At 42.3% G+C, this 14406-nt stretch overlaps 1 long non-coding RNA gene across 6 annotated transcripts in view; it reads left to right on the top strand.

Moving 5' to 3' along the window:
• The window catches only part of LOC110133545 (uncharacterized), a 143338-nt gene that overhangs the window by 119429 nt on the left and 9503 nt on the right, over positions 1–14406 (top strand). For 5 of the 6 annotated variants that reach the window (XR_011488290.1, XR_011488286.1, XR_011488289.1 and 2 more), the window contains one exon: positions 2919–3131. This is a non-coding gene — a long non-coding RNA (uncharacterized lncRNA). Of the gene's footprint in view, positions 1–2918; positions 3132–4992; positions 5173–14406 lie in introns of all 6 variants that reach the window. The other variant, XR_011488291.1, reaches the window with a different exon arrangement.

The raw sequence follows: 14406 nt of genomic DNA, 5'->3' as shown, positions 1-14406 counted from the left end.
TAAAGTAATTAGCCTCCAATTAAAATAAATAAATTCATTAAAAAAAAAGATCTATCCTTAAAAAACTGGAAATAGAACTGCCATATGACCCAGCAATCCCACTCCCGGGCACACACACCGAGGAAACCAGATCTGAAAGAGACACGTGTACCCCAGTGTTCATCGCAGCGCTGCTTATAATTGCCAGGACATGGAAGCAACCTAGATGCCCATCAACAGATGAATGGATAAGAAAGCTGTGGTACATATACACTATGGAATATTACTCAGCTATTAAAAAGAATTCATTTGAATCAGTTCTAATGAGATGGATGAAACTGGATCCCATTATACAGAGTGAAGTAAGCCAGAAAGATAAAGACCAATACAGTATACTAATGCATATATATGGAATTTAAAAAGATGGTAACGATAACCCTATATGCAAAACAGAAAAAGAGACACAGATGTACAGAACAGACTTTGGGACTCTGTGGGAGAAGGCGAGGGTGGGATGACCTGAGAGAAAAGCACTGAAACAAGTATACTATCAAGGGTGAAACAGATCACCAGCCCAGGTTGGATGCATGAGACAAGTGCTCAGGGCTGGTGCACTGGGAAGACCCAGAGGGATGGGATGGGGAGGGAGGTGGGAGGGGGGATCAGGATGGGGAATACATGTAAATCCATGGCTGATTCATGTCAATGTATGGCAAAAACCACTACAATATTGTAATTAGCCTCCAACTAATAAAAATAAATGGAAAAAAAAAGATCTAGTCTTAATATTGCTGGCTTAGACTCTTGTTTTTTTTTTTTTTTTTCTTTTCTTTTTTGCAGCCCCCTGAAACAGTAGGCAGACTGGGTGTCCAGAGCCCTGGCTTTGCTATTGTAGCATCCTTCCCTACTCATGGTTAATTGCTTTCAGGTTGGCTAGAGTTCCTTCTAAGGTCCAGCCAGCCTTCACAGTCCTTGCCAGTCCTGGGCAGGAAGCAGAGAACAGGCCAAACCTGGGGCTTTGGCCTCATGCCTGCAGCATGTGGGCCACCTGGGCTCCTGCCAGCAGATTTCAGTAGAGCAAAGGCTAGACCTTCCTCAGGAAGCCCCAGGGCCACAGATCTGAACCTGTCTTCTTCCCACGTGTTGAAAGAATGAAATCGTGCTTCTCATGCAAACATAAAATGAACACATGTCAAAGATTTTATTTAACTCACTAATTGAATGAGGCACTGGTAAGATATAACTGTTTCAAAGGAGAAGTCAAAAGACCACAAATTTGTATGGTATAAAGGAATGTTGACATAATTTTATTTATGGATTTGGATCTTACTTTATTATTGTTTTTAGGGGGCTCCAGAATTTATTTACTTGTCTTTGCTATCCCTTATTTACAATTTTCAGAGGGGCTTCTCAGGTGGCTCAGTGGTAAAGAATCCACCTATAATGCAGGAGACGTAGAGATGTTTGATCCTTGGGTTGGGAAGGTCCCCTGGAGAAGGGCATGGCAACCCACTCCAGTATTCTTGCCTGGAAAATCTCATGGACAGAGGAGCCTGGGGGGCTATAGTCCCGCAGGGGTTGCAAAGAGTCAGACACAACTGAGCAACTAAACAATAACAAAATAGCTCAAAAGGCAGTGGAAGGCACAGAGCTCTCATAGCATCAGATAATGAGATGATTCCAACATCCCACTGGAAGGCAGTAATCTTTTTTGCTTATCCCAAAGTCTAACATGTTTCCTCACCCTTGAATGCCTTTCTTGTTTATCTTTTCCACTTCTTGGTTTCTAGGAGAGAGTTTTCCCTCTTTGTCAGGAAAGCTAAGCAAGCCTGGGATTCAGATCTCTATTCTATATTTCCTGGGCATGTGGCCTCACTGAGATCACTTCTTACCTGAGTCCATGTATGGATGTGAGGATTGAAGTGCCTGGCACACAGATGTAAACAGAAACAAACCGTTACCTGCAACTTACTCTGTGTGGGATGTGGATCCAAATTTAATGTTGTCACACCTATCACTACCCCTATTTTAGAGACGTGGAAACTGAGACCCTGGGTATTTAAGAGACTGACCCAGAGTCGTGCTGTGGGGTCATGTGGTGGAGCGGGAATTCACACCCAGGCCGGCGGGCTGTGCTGTGACACTCAGCCAGCACTCAGGAAGTGAAGTTGCCACAAAACGGATTAATTTCTTTAATCTAACCACATCCTGACGTGAGTGAGTTGCCAGTTACCCTATAAAGCCAGCTGTGGAATTGGTGGTCATGCCTCACTCCTTGGTCACTCTCTACCCCTGTTTGGCACTGGGGTGGGTGCCATATGTCCCACTGCCCTTCCTGGGACCCAGTGTCAAGACCCTCATAACTGCTTGTGTTGTCGTTTTTACTTTGTATTGAAACCTTACATAAAACTAGTAGAAATAGGCACAGTTCAATGAATTTTCATGAAGCGAATGTATATGCTTGTAAGCAGCCAATCAAGAAACAGAACATGACAGGCACCTCAGAAACTAGCTGGTGCAGTGTGCCAGTCCATACCCCAGGGGTGACTACCACCCGAACTGGTAACACCATAGTGCAACCTGCCTTTGATCCTTATGTAAAAGCAATCATATAGTCTGCATTCTTTTGTGTCTAGCTTCTTCTGCTCAATATTCTGTGTATGAGATTCATTTGTATTGTATATAGCTGCAGTTTGTTCATTCTCATTGCTGTGTGAAAATACAGTCTTTTTTCCATTTTCTGATTGATACACATTTTGGTAGTTTATGGTTCCAGCACATACCTTTTGGCACATGGAGGTACATATTTTGTGGCATCTACTTAGCTTTTAAAAGAAAAGTTGTGAATTGTTTGGCCAAGATATTTTCTTAACAGCTGCATAGCCTACTTCTCCATTGCTACAATCAGCATGTTTTCTTTTTTCCTTTTCTTCTTTCAGGTCAAGTGTGCTGGCCCATCTGCAGCCCCCTTGATGTATGCTGAGCACTGCTTAACTATTAAAACACATGTTTTAACACATTTGTTCACTAGCTCCTTATACCCATCCTGGTTCATGGAGGTGTGTGAACATCAGGACCAAGGCCACCTGACAATCACAGGGGGACCTGAGATCAGCTTAGCAACGAGTGACCCCAGGAACTTCTCCCTTCAGGTAATTGGGTCAATTTCTCCCCTCCTGGGCAGTGATTTCTACTCCCTGCTCTTCTTTATTCCTTGATGGGAAACCCATTTCTAGTTGTCTTCCCTGTCCTCCTTCATCCCTGAAATGGATACACAGCACTTCTCCCCTAATCTATGCTTTTTAGGGCTCACCTCCACCACCTCCTCTCCTTTTTCTTCTCTGCTCTCACTGGGAGCTGCCCTGGGAAGCATCTTTATTTTCACCCATGTTTCTCTTTCTGCCCCAGAGCACGAGTTCTGTCTTTCTCACAGCTGTTTTGATTACTGCTGTTTCCACTTCATCCCCTTTCCCCTCAGGCCAATTTAATCATTTCCTTACCTGTAAATATGTGTTTGTTTTTTTTTTTTTTTTTCTGGGTAGTCACCCTCCTTTCCCTGAAGTGTTCCAGTCTCTGACCAGTGCTTCCTGTCAGCAAGGCAGTAGTCCATAGTTGTGGATGAGAAGGCAGGTCAAAGAGATATACAGTGACTTAGTAAACTATAAATGTCAGTAGAATATGACAAGCAACTAGAAAAGAAGAACAGGAATCTGCTGGTTATAATGGACATAAGAGAGCCAAGCTGGGCCTTCAGATTTAGTGCTGAACTTCTTATAACAAGGACAGCAAAAGAAACCAGAGATTATAGAATTGCTGTTATTAAGAAAAAATATAAAAATAGATAAAGCATGAAAAATAATAATTGTGATATTTATGAAGAATGAAGTGTGATAGTCATTATTCTATCTCCCAAGTCTTATACATAGTAGGTGCTCAATAAATATTTACTTAAGGGATATATTAATAAAGTAAAGTCACTTTCAACTGCTGGCCAATAGCATACAGTGAGTACTTACTGTATGATAAGCAAATGATGATCTGTACCCCTCAGCAGCCACACAGGGGGGCACTATGGTTCCCTTGCAGATGCGGAAGCCAAGTGTGAGAATAACTTTAAGGCCATAGCTCTTTCGCATCCTGATGATGTATGTTCAAGTGCCCTGTCTGGAGCTAGTCGGCTTCAGCACTAAGGAATCTGAAATTATAGAACAAATGAGCATCTGTGAGTATTTTCATTTTGCCATACAGTAAAACCAATTCATACTGGCTTTTTACTGCTGGTCCCTGGCCGGAAACCAAAGGCAGGCAGCCCTCCCCTCTGCTGGCAGCCGCCCGACTGCACAGCTGATAAACCTTCTCCGTGTTTGCTCCCTAGTGGCAGATGTGGGGATAGCAGGGCTTTCTCCCAGCTTGTTGCAGGAGCATCTTCAAGGAGAGTGAGGCCTGGGTCCACCTCTTGGCTCTTCTGCCAATTGAAAGGGTGGTGTATTACCCAAACCTCCGACTTGGACCTGTGCTCTGACAAATCGAAATGTCTTAGTAAAGACAGTTGAAATTGCTTGCTGTCCTGGCAGATCTATTCTGTGTGGTCACTTGACTAGGGTGGAGGCAGCATGGAGGAGCTAAAGACCTATTTTGAAAGCATTGGAAGAGAAGTTGGACAACCTGGGTTCTAGTTCCAGGAGGGCCACCTACCAGAACAGCAAGTACCCTCTCTATATCTGTTTCCCCTTTTGCAAAATCAGGCACCTGTAAATCCCGTTAAAGATGTCCCTTCATCAGGCTCCTTTCTCAGCCCTCAGTTTCTTACTCCAAACCTCGTCCCCACCCTCCGTTTGCTGTCTCTGAGCTGCTGACCTCCTGTAGTGGGACAACTTTACCAGATGCCACCTATTCTTCCTGATCCTGAACACGACCTCAGAACCTTTGTATGAGGTCTCCAGGCCCACAGAAACCGAGACTTGGAATCGTATGGCTCAGAAAGTAAACTGGGTTGTATTTCTTGGCATTCAGGCTGACCTGCTTTCTAACCCCTGAAAGACCCGACTCGGGATGTAGAAAGAGAGAAGCAGCAGAAACCAAGAGCTTATATGGGATTTTGTTTGTCACTGAAGATGGAGTCTGATGTAATAACAGACCTTTGCACAATGTGGTATTTACCAAGCGCTCTGTCACTCACATGGCCACAATGTGGTAGGTGCTTAGTTAAGATGGAAAAAGCAGTAAATCTGTACAACATACTTTGAGATAGACAAACAGACACACAACTCTTATTACAGAATATTACAATTTTTCTATTTTATTATTAATCATTGTTAATCTCTGACTGTGCCTAATTTATAAATTAATCTTTACCACATGTATGTGTATTATATATAGGAAAGAGCATTGCACATTTAGGGTTTAATACTATCCAAATTTTCAGGCGTCCAGTAGGGATGGTGCATCATTTCCTCAGGATAAAGGGGAACTAGTGCCAGGTGGCTCAGTGGTAAAGAATCCACCTGTAATGCAAGAGATGAGGTTTTGATTCTTGATCAGAAAGATCCTTTGGAGAAGGAAATGGCGACCCACTCTAGTGTTCTTGCCTGGGAAATCTCATGGCCAGAGGAGCCTAATAAGCCACAGTCCATGGGGTTGCAAAGACTTGGACATGACTGAGCAACAACAGCAAGTGTAGTGCGATGTAATCATAACTGCTTGGTGATGGTGTCTCGGGGTGGGGGGGGCGGGTTATAAAGGCATGCAGGCTTGTGGCTTTGTTCACTAAGTCTCCTGGACAACATTTGGCAAGAACTTTTGATGCTCTGATGGGGCTCATTTTTTGTCACAGAGGAAGTGCCCACACATCCCTGTTGTCCTTGGCACAGTTGCCGGGCGTTCTTGTCTCTTCCTCTCAGTGTAGACCCTTGGGCTACACTAAATCATACTCCTACTCAGCTCAACATTGCATCTGGCAAAATCACTGAAGTCATAAGTAACAGAGACATTTCACACAAATGTGACTGCTCTGTGGTAAGGGATTCGAGGAGCCAGGACCTGCAGCACAGGATGGAGCGTCACTGGTCCCAACATGTGTAGATGAGCCTCAGGTGGGAACCTTACTCAACACAGCACCAGGGGCACCTATTTTGTCATCGTAAAGCAGCAAATTCACAGATGCCAGCCACGTTTTATAAACGAGTAACCACAATACAGGTATAATCTAGGTGCCACATCCAGCACCCTGGGAGGAAATAATCAGCCCCCTGATGGGTGGAAGACCTGTAGTTAGTGCAAACCCTTGGTCTTTACAGACATTAATAAACATTTTCATTATATTGTCGAATAACTTGAGGTTCAGGGAAATAATTCAAATGGAATCTTCTAGAAGAACGTAAACTACAGTATAATTTTAGGGTCACCCTCTGGCTATATTAATTCAGGAAAAAGTAAGAAAATCACTTGAAAATTATGTGGAACAAATAATTGGAAAAATGTATACGTTTTCCAAGTCTATCCAAGACCTCTGAGGATAACTTGGTTGCCAAATAATTTAATTTGCTGTTTTATACTCAGGCAGTCTTTGTCAAACTCCAGGAGATAGTGAAGGACAGGAAGGCCTGGTGTGTGGCAGACCATGGAGTGGCCAAAGACTTGGACACGACTTAGCGACTGAATGACAGCCTCAGTCAGGGCTTCTGTTGGAATGTCCAAGTGAGCTGAGCCAACCCTCTGCACTTTGATGCAGGGTCAATAACTTCTTCACCTCCTCATTCCTGATTCTTCAGTCAGAGTATTTCAATTTGTTTCAAGACAACCACTGTTCATATTTCTAGGCATTTCATCTGGGGCCACAATCCAGTGCTAACACCCATATCTAACTTTTTTATTCTTTGTTCTTGATTAAGAGATTTTAGGAGCATAATCCCTGGCATGTTGCAGTCCATGGGGTCACAAAGAATAGGACACAACTGAGCAACTGAACAACAATAGCAACAAAGGAGCATAATAGCTCAGGAAACACACTCTAGCTGTTAATATAGAAGTTGTTTTCCAAAGGAAAGCCTCAACATAATCACTGATATATTTAATAATATACTCGTCCAGGGTAGATGTTTCTCAGACTGTGGACAACTTTGATTGGAATTGTAGCACCACATAAAAATAATTTGTAAGGACAACATCTAGAAAATATTTAAAAGAGATGTGGCCATAAGCTGAACTTTATGCCATTTAAAAAAATACAAACTTTCATAAAGTAAAAACATATATGGTTGAATCCAAAGATGGTCTGCTGGTGTCCAATAAAATACTCTATTTATGGCAGAGAGTAGACCTTTTTCTTCTTCAGGAGACCCTAGGGCACAATTCTGAACCTGTCCTCTTCTCTGTGTTAGAGGATTTTGTAAAGAAGTAAAATCATAATTCTCACAAAAACATAAAATGAACACTTGTCAAAGATTTTTATCTAACTCACTGATTGGGTGAGAACACTGAGATGATATTATACTCGTTCAAAGGAGAAGTCAAGAGATCACAGTTTTCTAAGGGGTAAAAGAATGTTGAAGTAAGTTTATATATGGACTTGAAACTTGATTTATTATTATTTTTAGGGAGTTCCAGAATTTTCTTGTCTTTGGAGAAGAATTTTTTGTATTTGTTGTTGTTCAGCCGCTCAGTTGTGTCTGACTCTTTTTGACCACATGGACTGTAGCATGCCAGGCTTCCTTGTCCATCACCAACTCCTGGAGTTTGCTCAAACTCATGTCCATTGAGTCAGTGATGCCATCCAACCATCTCATCCTCTGTCGCTCCCTTCTCCCCCTGCCCTCAATCTTTCTCAGCATCAGAGTCTTTTCTAATGAGTTGGCTGTTCACATCAGGTGGCAAAAATATTGGAGCTTCAGTCCTTCTAATGAATATTCAAGGTTGATTTCCTTTAGGACTGATTGGTTTGATCTCCTTGCTATCCAAAAGACTCTCAAATTCAGTTCAGTTCAGTTCAGTCACTTAGTTGTGTCTGACTCTTTGCAACCCCATGGACTGCAGCATGCCAGGCCTCCCTGTCCATCACCAACTCCCGGAGTTTACTCAAAATCATCTACACTGAGTCGGTGTTGACATCCAGCCATCTCATCCTCTGATGTCCCCTTCTCTTTCTGCCTTCAATCTTTTCCAGGACCAGGGTCTTTTCAAATGAGTCAGTTCTTTGCATCAGGTGGCCAAAGTTTTGGAGTTTCAGCTTCAGCATCAGTCCTTCCAATGAATATTCAGGACTGGTTTCCTTTAGGATGGACTGGTTGGACCTCCTTGCAGTCCAAGGGACTCTCAAGAGTCTTCTCCAACACCACAGTTCAAAAGCATCAATTCTTTGGTGCTCAGCTTTCTTTATAGTCCAACTTTCACATCCATACATGACTACAGGAAAAACCATAGCTTTTATCCAAGGAGCAAATGTCTTTTAATTTCATGGCTGTAGTCACCATCCAAGTGATTTTGGAGCCCAAGAAAATAAAGTCTGTAACTGTTTGCATTTTTTCCCCATCCATTTGCCATAGATGCCATGATTTTTGTTTTTTGAATGTTGAGTTTTAAGCCAGCTTTTTCACTTTCCTCTTTCACCTTGATCGAGAGACTTTTTAGTTCCTCTTTGCTTTCTGCCATTAGGGTGGTGTCATCTGCATATTTAAGGTTATTGATATTCTCCTGGCAATCTTGATTCCAGCTTGAGCTTCATCCAGCCTGACATTTTGCTGGATGTACTCTGCATAGAAGTTAAATAAGCAGGGTGATAATATACAGCCTTGATGTCCTCTTCTATCAATTTTGAGCCAGTTTTTTGTTCCATGTCTGGTTCTGATTGTTGCTTTTTGACCTGCATACAGGTTTCTCAGGAGGCAGGTGAGGTGATCTGGTTTCACCATCTCTTAAAGAATTTTCCACAGTTTGTTATGATCCACACAGTCAAAGGCTTTAACATAGTCAATGAAGTAGAAGTAGCTGTTTTCCTGGAATTCCCTTGCCTTTTCTATGATCCAGCACATGTTGGCAATTTGATCTGTTTCCTCTGCCTTTTATAAATTCAGCTTGTACATCTGGAAGTTCTTGGTTCACATACTACTGAAGCCTAACTTGAAGGATTTTGAGCATTACCTTGCTAGCATGTGTAGTGAGTGCAGTTGTGTGGTAGTTTGAACATTCTTTGGCATTGCCCTTCTTTGGGATTAGAATGAAAACTGACCTTTTCCAGTCCTGTGGCCACTGCTGAGTTTTCCAAATTTGCTGGCATAATGAGTGCAGCACTTTAACAGCATCATCTTTTAGGATTTGAAACAGCTCAGCTGAAATTCTATCACTAGTTTTGCTCTTAGTAATGCTTCCTAAGGTCCACTTGATTTAGCACTCCAGGATGTCTGGCTCTAGGTGAGTGATCACACCATCTTTGTTATGCGGGTCATTTAGACCTTTTTTGTATAGTTGTTCTGTGTATTCTTGCCACCTCTTCTTAATATCTTCTGCTTCTGTTAGGTCCATACCATTTCTATCCTTTATTGAGCCCATCTTTGCATGAAATGTTCCCTTAGTATCTCTAATTTTCTTGAAGAGATCTCTAGTCCTTCCCATTCTATTGTTTTCCTCTATTTCTTTGCATTGATTGCTGAGGAAGGCTTTCTTATCTCTCCTTGCTTTTCTTTGGAACTCTGCATTCAAATGGGTATATCTTTCCTTTTCTCCTTTGCTTTTCATTTCTCTTCTTTTCACAACTATTTGTAAGGCCTCCTCAGACAGCCATTTTGCTTTCTTCACATTTCTTTTTGTTGGGGATAATCTTGCTCCCTATTTCCTGTACAATGTCACGAACCTCTGGCCATGGTTCATCGGGCACTCTATCAGATCTAATCCCTTGAATCTATTTCTCACTTCCACTGTATAATTGTAAGGGATCTGATTTAGGTCATACCTGAATGGAAGAAAAGTTATGACCAACCTAGACAGCATATTAAAAAGCAAAGACATTACTTTGTCAACAAAGGTCCATCTAGTCAAGGCTATGGTTTTTCCAGTGGTCATATATGGATGTGAGAGTTGGACTATAAAGAAAGCTGAGTGGTGAAGAATTGATGCTTTTGAACTGTGATGTTAGAGAATACTCTTGAGAGTCCTTTGGACTGCAAGTAGATCCAACCAGTCCATCCTAAAGGAGATCAGTCCTGGGTGTTCATTGGTAGGACTGATTTTGAAGCTGAAATTCCAATACTTTGGCCACCTGATGCAAAGAGCTGACTCATTTGAAAAGACCCTGATTCTGGGAAAGATTGAGGGCAGGAGGACAAGGGGACGGAAGAGGAAGAGATGGTTGGATGGCATCACTGACTCAATGGACATGCATTTGGGTGGACTCTGGGAGTTGGTGATGGACAGGGAGGCCTGGCGTGCTGTGGTTCATGGGGTCACAAAGAGTTGGACATGACTGAGTGACTGAACTGAACTGAATGGTCTAATGGTTTTCCCTACTTTCTTCAATTTAAGTCTGAAGTTGGTAATAATGAGTTCATGATCTGAGGCACAGTCACTTCCCAGTCTTGTTTTTGCTGACTGTATAGAGCTTCTCCGTCTCCAACTGCAAAGAATGTATAATTAACCTGATTTTGGTATTGACCATCTGGTGATATCCAAGTGTAGAGTTGTCTCTTGTGTTGTTGGAAGAGGGTGTTTGCTATGACCAATCCATTCTCTTGGCAAAACTCTGTTAGCCTTTGGCATGCTTCATTTTGTACTCCAAGGCCAAACTTGCCTATTACTCCAGGTATCTCTTGACTTCCTACTTTCGCATTCCAGTCTCCTATGATGAAAAGGAAATCTTTTTTTTTTTTTGGTGTTAGTTCTAGAAAGTCTTGTAGGTCTTCATAGAACAGTTCAGCTTCAGCTTCTTTGGCATTAGTAGTTGGGGCATAGACTTGGATTACTGTGATAGTGAATGGTTTGCTTGGAAACGAACCGAGATCATTCTGTTGTTTTCGAGATTGCACCCAAGCACTGCATTTTGAACTCTTGTGTTGACTATTAGGGCTATTCCATTTCTTCTAAGGAATTCTTACCCACAGTAGTAGATTTAATGGGATATCTTTGTATTGCTATCCCTTTAATTTTCAGAGTTGTAAAGTAACTCAAAGGCATTGAAAGGCACAGAGCCCCCATAAAATCAGAGAAGACACCACCATCCCATTAAAAGGCTATCCGGTAATCTCCTTTGCTTATTCCAAAGTCTTACATTTTTCTTTGCACTTGAATGATTTTCCTTGGGTCATCTTCTCTATTTCCTGGTTTCTTGGAGAGAGTTTTCCCTCTTTTCATCAGGAAGCTTTAGATATTGAGCTTTTGGAACCAGACAAGCCTGGGGTTCAGATCTACCTCTGCATTTCCTGGGCATGTGGCCTCATTGACATCCCTTCTTCCCTGAGTCCATGTCTTACAATGGGTGTGAAGATTAAAGGGTCTGGTACACAGATATAGCAGAAGCAAACCCTTATCTGCTACTAACTCTGTGTGGGATGTGGATCCAAGTTTAAGATAGTCAAACCTATCACCACCCCTATTTTAGAAATGTGGAAACTGAGGTACCAGGCACCCAGGGTCATGCTGTGAGGTCATGTGGTGGGGCGGGAATTCAAACCCAGGCCAGCTGGCTCCACTGTCACACGCAGCCAGCACTCAGGGAATGAAGGTGCCATGGCACTGTTTAGTTTCTTTAATCCAACCACATATTGACATGAATGAGTTGGCTGACTCCCCTAGAAATCCAGCTACAGAGTCGTTGGTCACGTCTTGTTCCCCGGTCACTCTCTATTATTTGGCACTGGAGTGGGGGCCATATGGCCACTGTCCTCCCTAGGCCCTGCTTCTCTGAGGGTCTTTGAGACTGATTCATTTGAGGATCTCATCTATAAAGCCTGATCCTGATGGTAATTTGGGGTGAAGAGGAGAGCTGGTTTCTGATTGAAGTTTTAGGGAATTGGGTGCCTAAGCAAAAGATTAAAGAAGCATATTTTCTATAAGGTTCTATAGGCTTAGGAAGGGAGTACTAAAGGTGTACTCAGTTGTGACAGTAAAGTGATCACTGGCCTTTTGGGTCAGAGATCTGGATTCAAGTCTTTCTTCTGGAATCCCCTGGCCTATACTCTCGTGCCTCAGGAACCATTCTCCAGACAGTGGCCAGTGTGATTATTTCAAAATATAAATTAGGTCAACTCATCATCCTGCTTAAACCCTCCAGTGACAAATGATTGAACTTCAATTGCACATACCTCATTAGTGTTCTGAATAGTTGCCAGCTGGTTCTCTTGGAAGGGGGTTTTGGGAAGAGAGAGAAGAGCCTTGATTTATAGTATTTGCTAATTTCCTTGCTACAAATATTCCTATTATTATTGAACTTGACAGTTAACAGCTCACAAAATTCCTGAAACCGGAACAGCTGACTTATGTGAGCTGTGAAGCCCTGGACTCAGCACAACTCTCTTAAAACTCAGCTTCCTACTGTGGCCCTTGTGGCCCAGTATGGTCTGCTGTTTTAGCTCAATCTGCCGCAAGCAAATACTACAGCCTGTGTAGTAATAAGAACACAGAAATGAATTTTCTTATGGTTATGGAGACCAGAAATCTTAGATAGAAGTCCTGCCATTTCAGTTCTTGGTGAGGAATCTCTTCTTGGCTTGCAGACAGCTGACTTCCAACTGCATCCTCAGGTGACTAAAGCGCTCTCTACTGACTTGTCTTAAAAGGATGCTTAACCTGTTATGTCCTATTCTTCCCAGCCTTATGATCTCACTTAACCTTAATTACTTCTGTAAATAACCTGTCTCCAAATAGTCACATTGACGTTTAGAGCTTCAACACATTAATTTTGGAGGAACAATTCCATACCATCTACCTACCTCATCAATTTCACCTTGTTTCATGCTCCCTTCTGATCATGACACTACAGCTCTACCACCTGTAAGCCCCCAAACACACCAAGCTTCATCCCCCCACCAAGGCCTTCTTATTTGCTGTTCGTCTATCTAAAAAACATTTTCTCCAGACCTTAAGCTGTAATCACCACATCACCCTTCTGAGGGATTTATTGATGAGAAAACTGAGGTATGAGAGAATAAATATTTGACCAAAGCATAGATTAGTTAGAAGTGCTAGTTGCTCAGTTGTGTCAGACTCTTTGCAATCCCATGCACTGTAGCCTGCCAGACTCCTCTGTCCGTGGGATTTTTTTTTTTTTAATTTCCCAGGCAAGAATACTGGCATGGGTAGCCATTCACTTCTCCAGGGGATCTTCCTGACCCAGGAATTGAACCTGAGTCTCCAGCATTGCAGGCAGATTCTTTACTGTCTGAGCCACCAGGGAAGCCCCCAAAGCATATATTTAAGAAAATGCTGAGCCCAGATTCAAGGCATCATCACTTCTTTATTTATAGATTTGTAGCTGACAGGAACTTTAAAAATCACCTGGGCTGCAGGCTCAGCTTCCATGTCTCATAATTTAAGAACTTAAAACTTTGATAAACCCAGCTGAAAGGACACCAATTGCTTTCATGTCAGTTTGACAAGCTTTAATTTAGCCAGTCTTTCTGCAAGTACTGGTGAGAGATTCAGTCCAAGAGACACAGTAATGCAGGAGACTGAGGAGGCCCCAGCCAGTATTCTTTCCAATGGGCCAGTGCCACACACTTCTGTGGAATATTAGCACGGTGAGCTGGGAGAGGTGCTGCTTAGAAACAAAAAGTGACAGCTTCCAGTCGGCATTTCCCATTATGTGGGGCCTTTCTGAATGAGATGATTTTCCACTTGGGAGAGGGAAGAGTAACATGTCAATGAAGGCAGAAGGAGATGTCTGGAACTTCCAAAGATAGGACACTACTATTTTCCTCATAGTGTGAAAACGATAGACCCTTTATATGTATGCATTTCACTAATAATGTATACATCCCAGTTCCTTTGAGAGTTGGTGAAAGCAGAATCATAACACATTCAGAATCACAATTAAGTATTTAGCAATGAAGCAAAACTCTGAAAAGAGGATTTTCATATACATGTTAATCAGCCCACTGAAAAGTCAATGACCTTCCAACTTCCTTAGGTCAAGCTTGTGCAAACATATGGGACTTGTCAATACAGGAAAAAGAGAGCTTCAGGTTGAATAATTACCCAGATAATTTGATTCTGGGAGAGTTTGCTTAGAACTCTCTAAGCAAATGCATCGAACTTGCTAAGGAGCTCTTCTAAGGAAGTGCCTGGAAACCAGCACTTCCTCTTCCTGTCCTCCTCGGGTGCATGTTTTCCCTGTGCATATTTTTATATCTGCATCATCTATATGCATTATATTCTCCTGCATTTCAGTTTGACTGTATAGATGATGGCCTTGGCTCCATATAGACACATTAAATACAGTAGATT

Source organism: Odocoileus virginianus, chromosome 6 (assembly GCF_023699985.2).
Source record: "Odocoileus virginianus isolate 20LAN1187 ecotype Illinois chromosome 6, Ovbor_1.2, whole genome shotgun sequence".
NCBI classification, from domain to species: Eukaryota; Metazoa; Chordata; class Mammalia; order Artiodactyla; family Cervidae; genus Odocoileus; species Odocoileus virginianus.
Note: the sequence above shows the minus strand (reverse complement) of the source record. Positions and strands in the feature narration are given on the sequence as shown.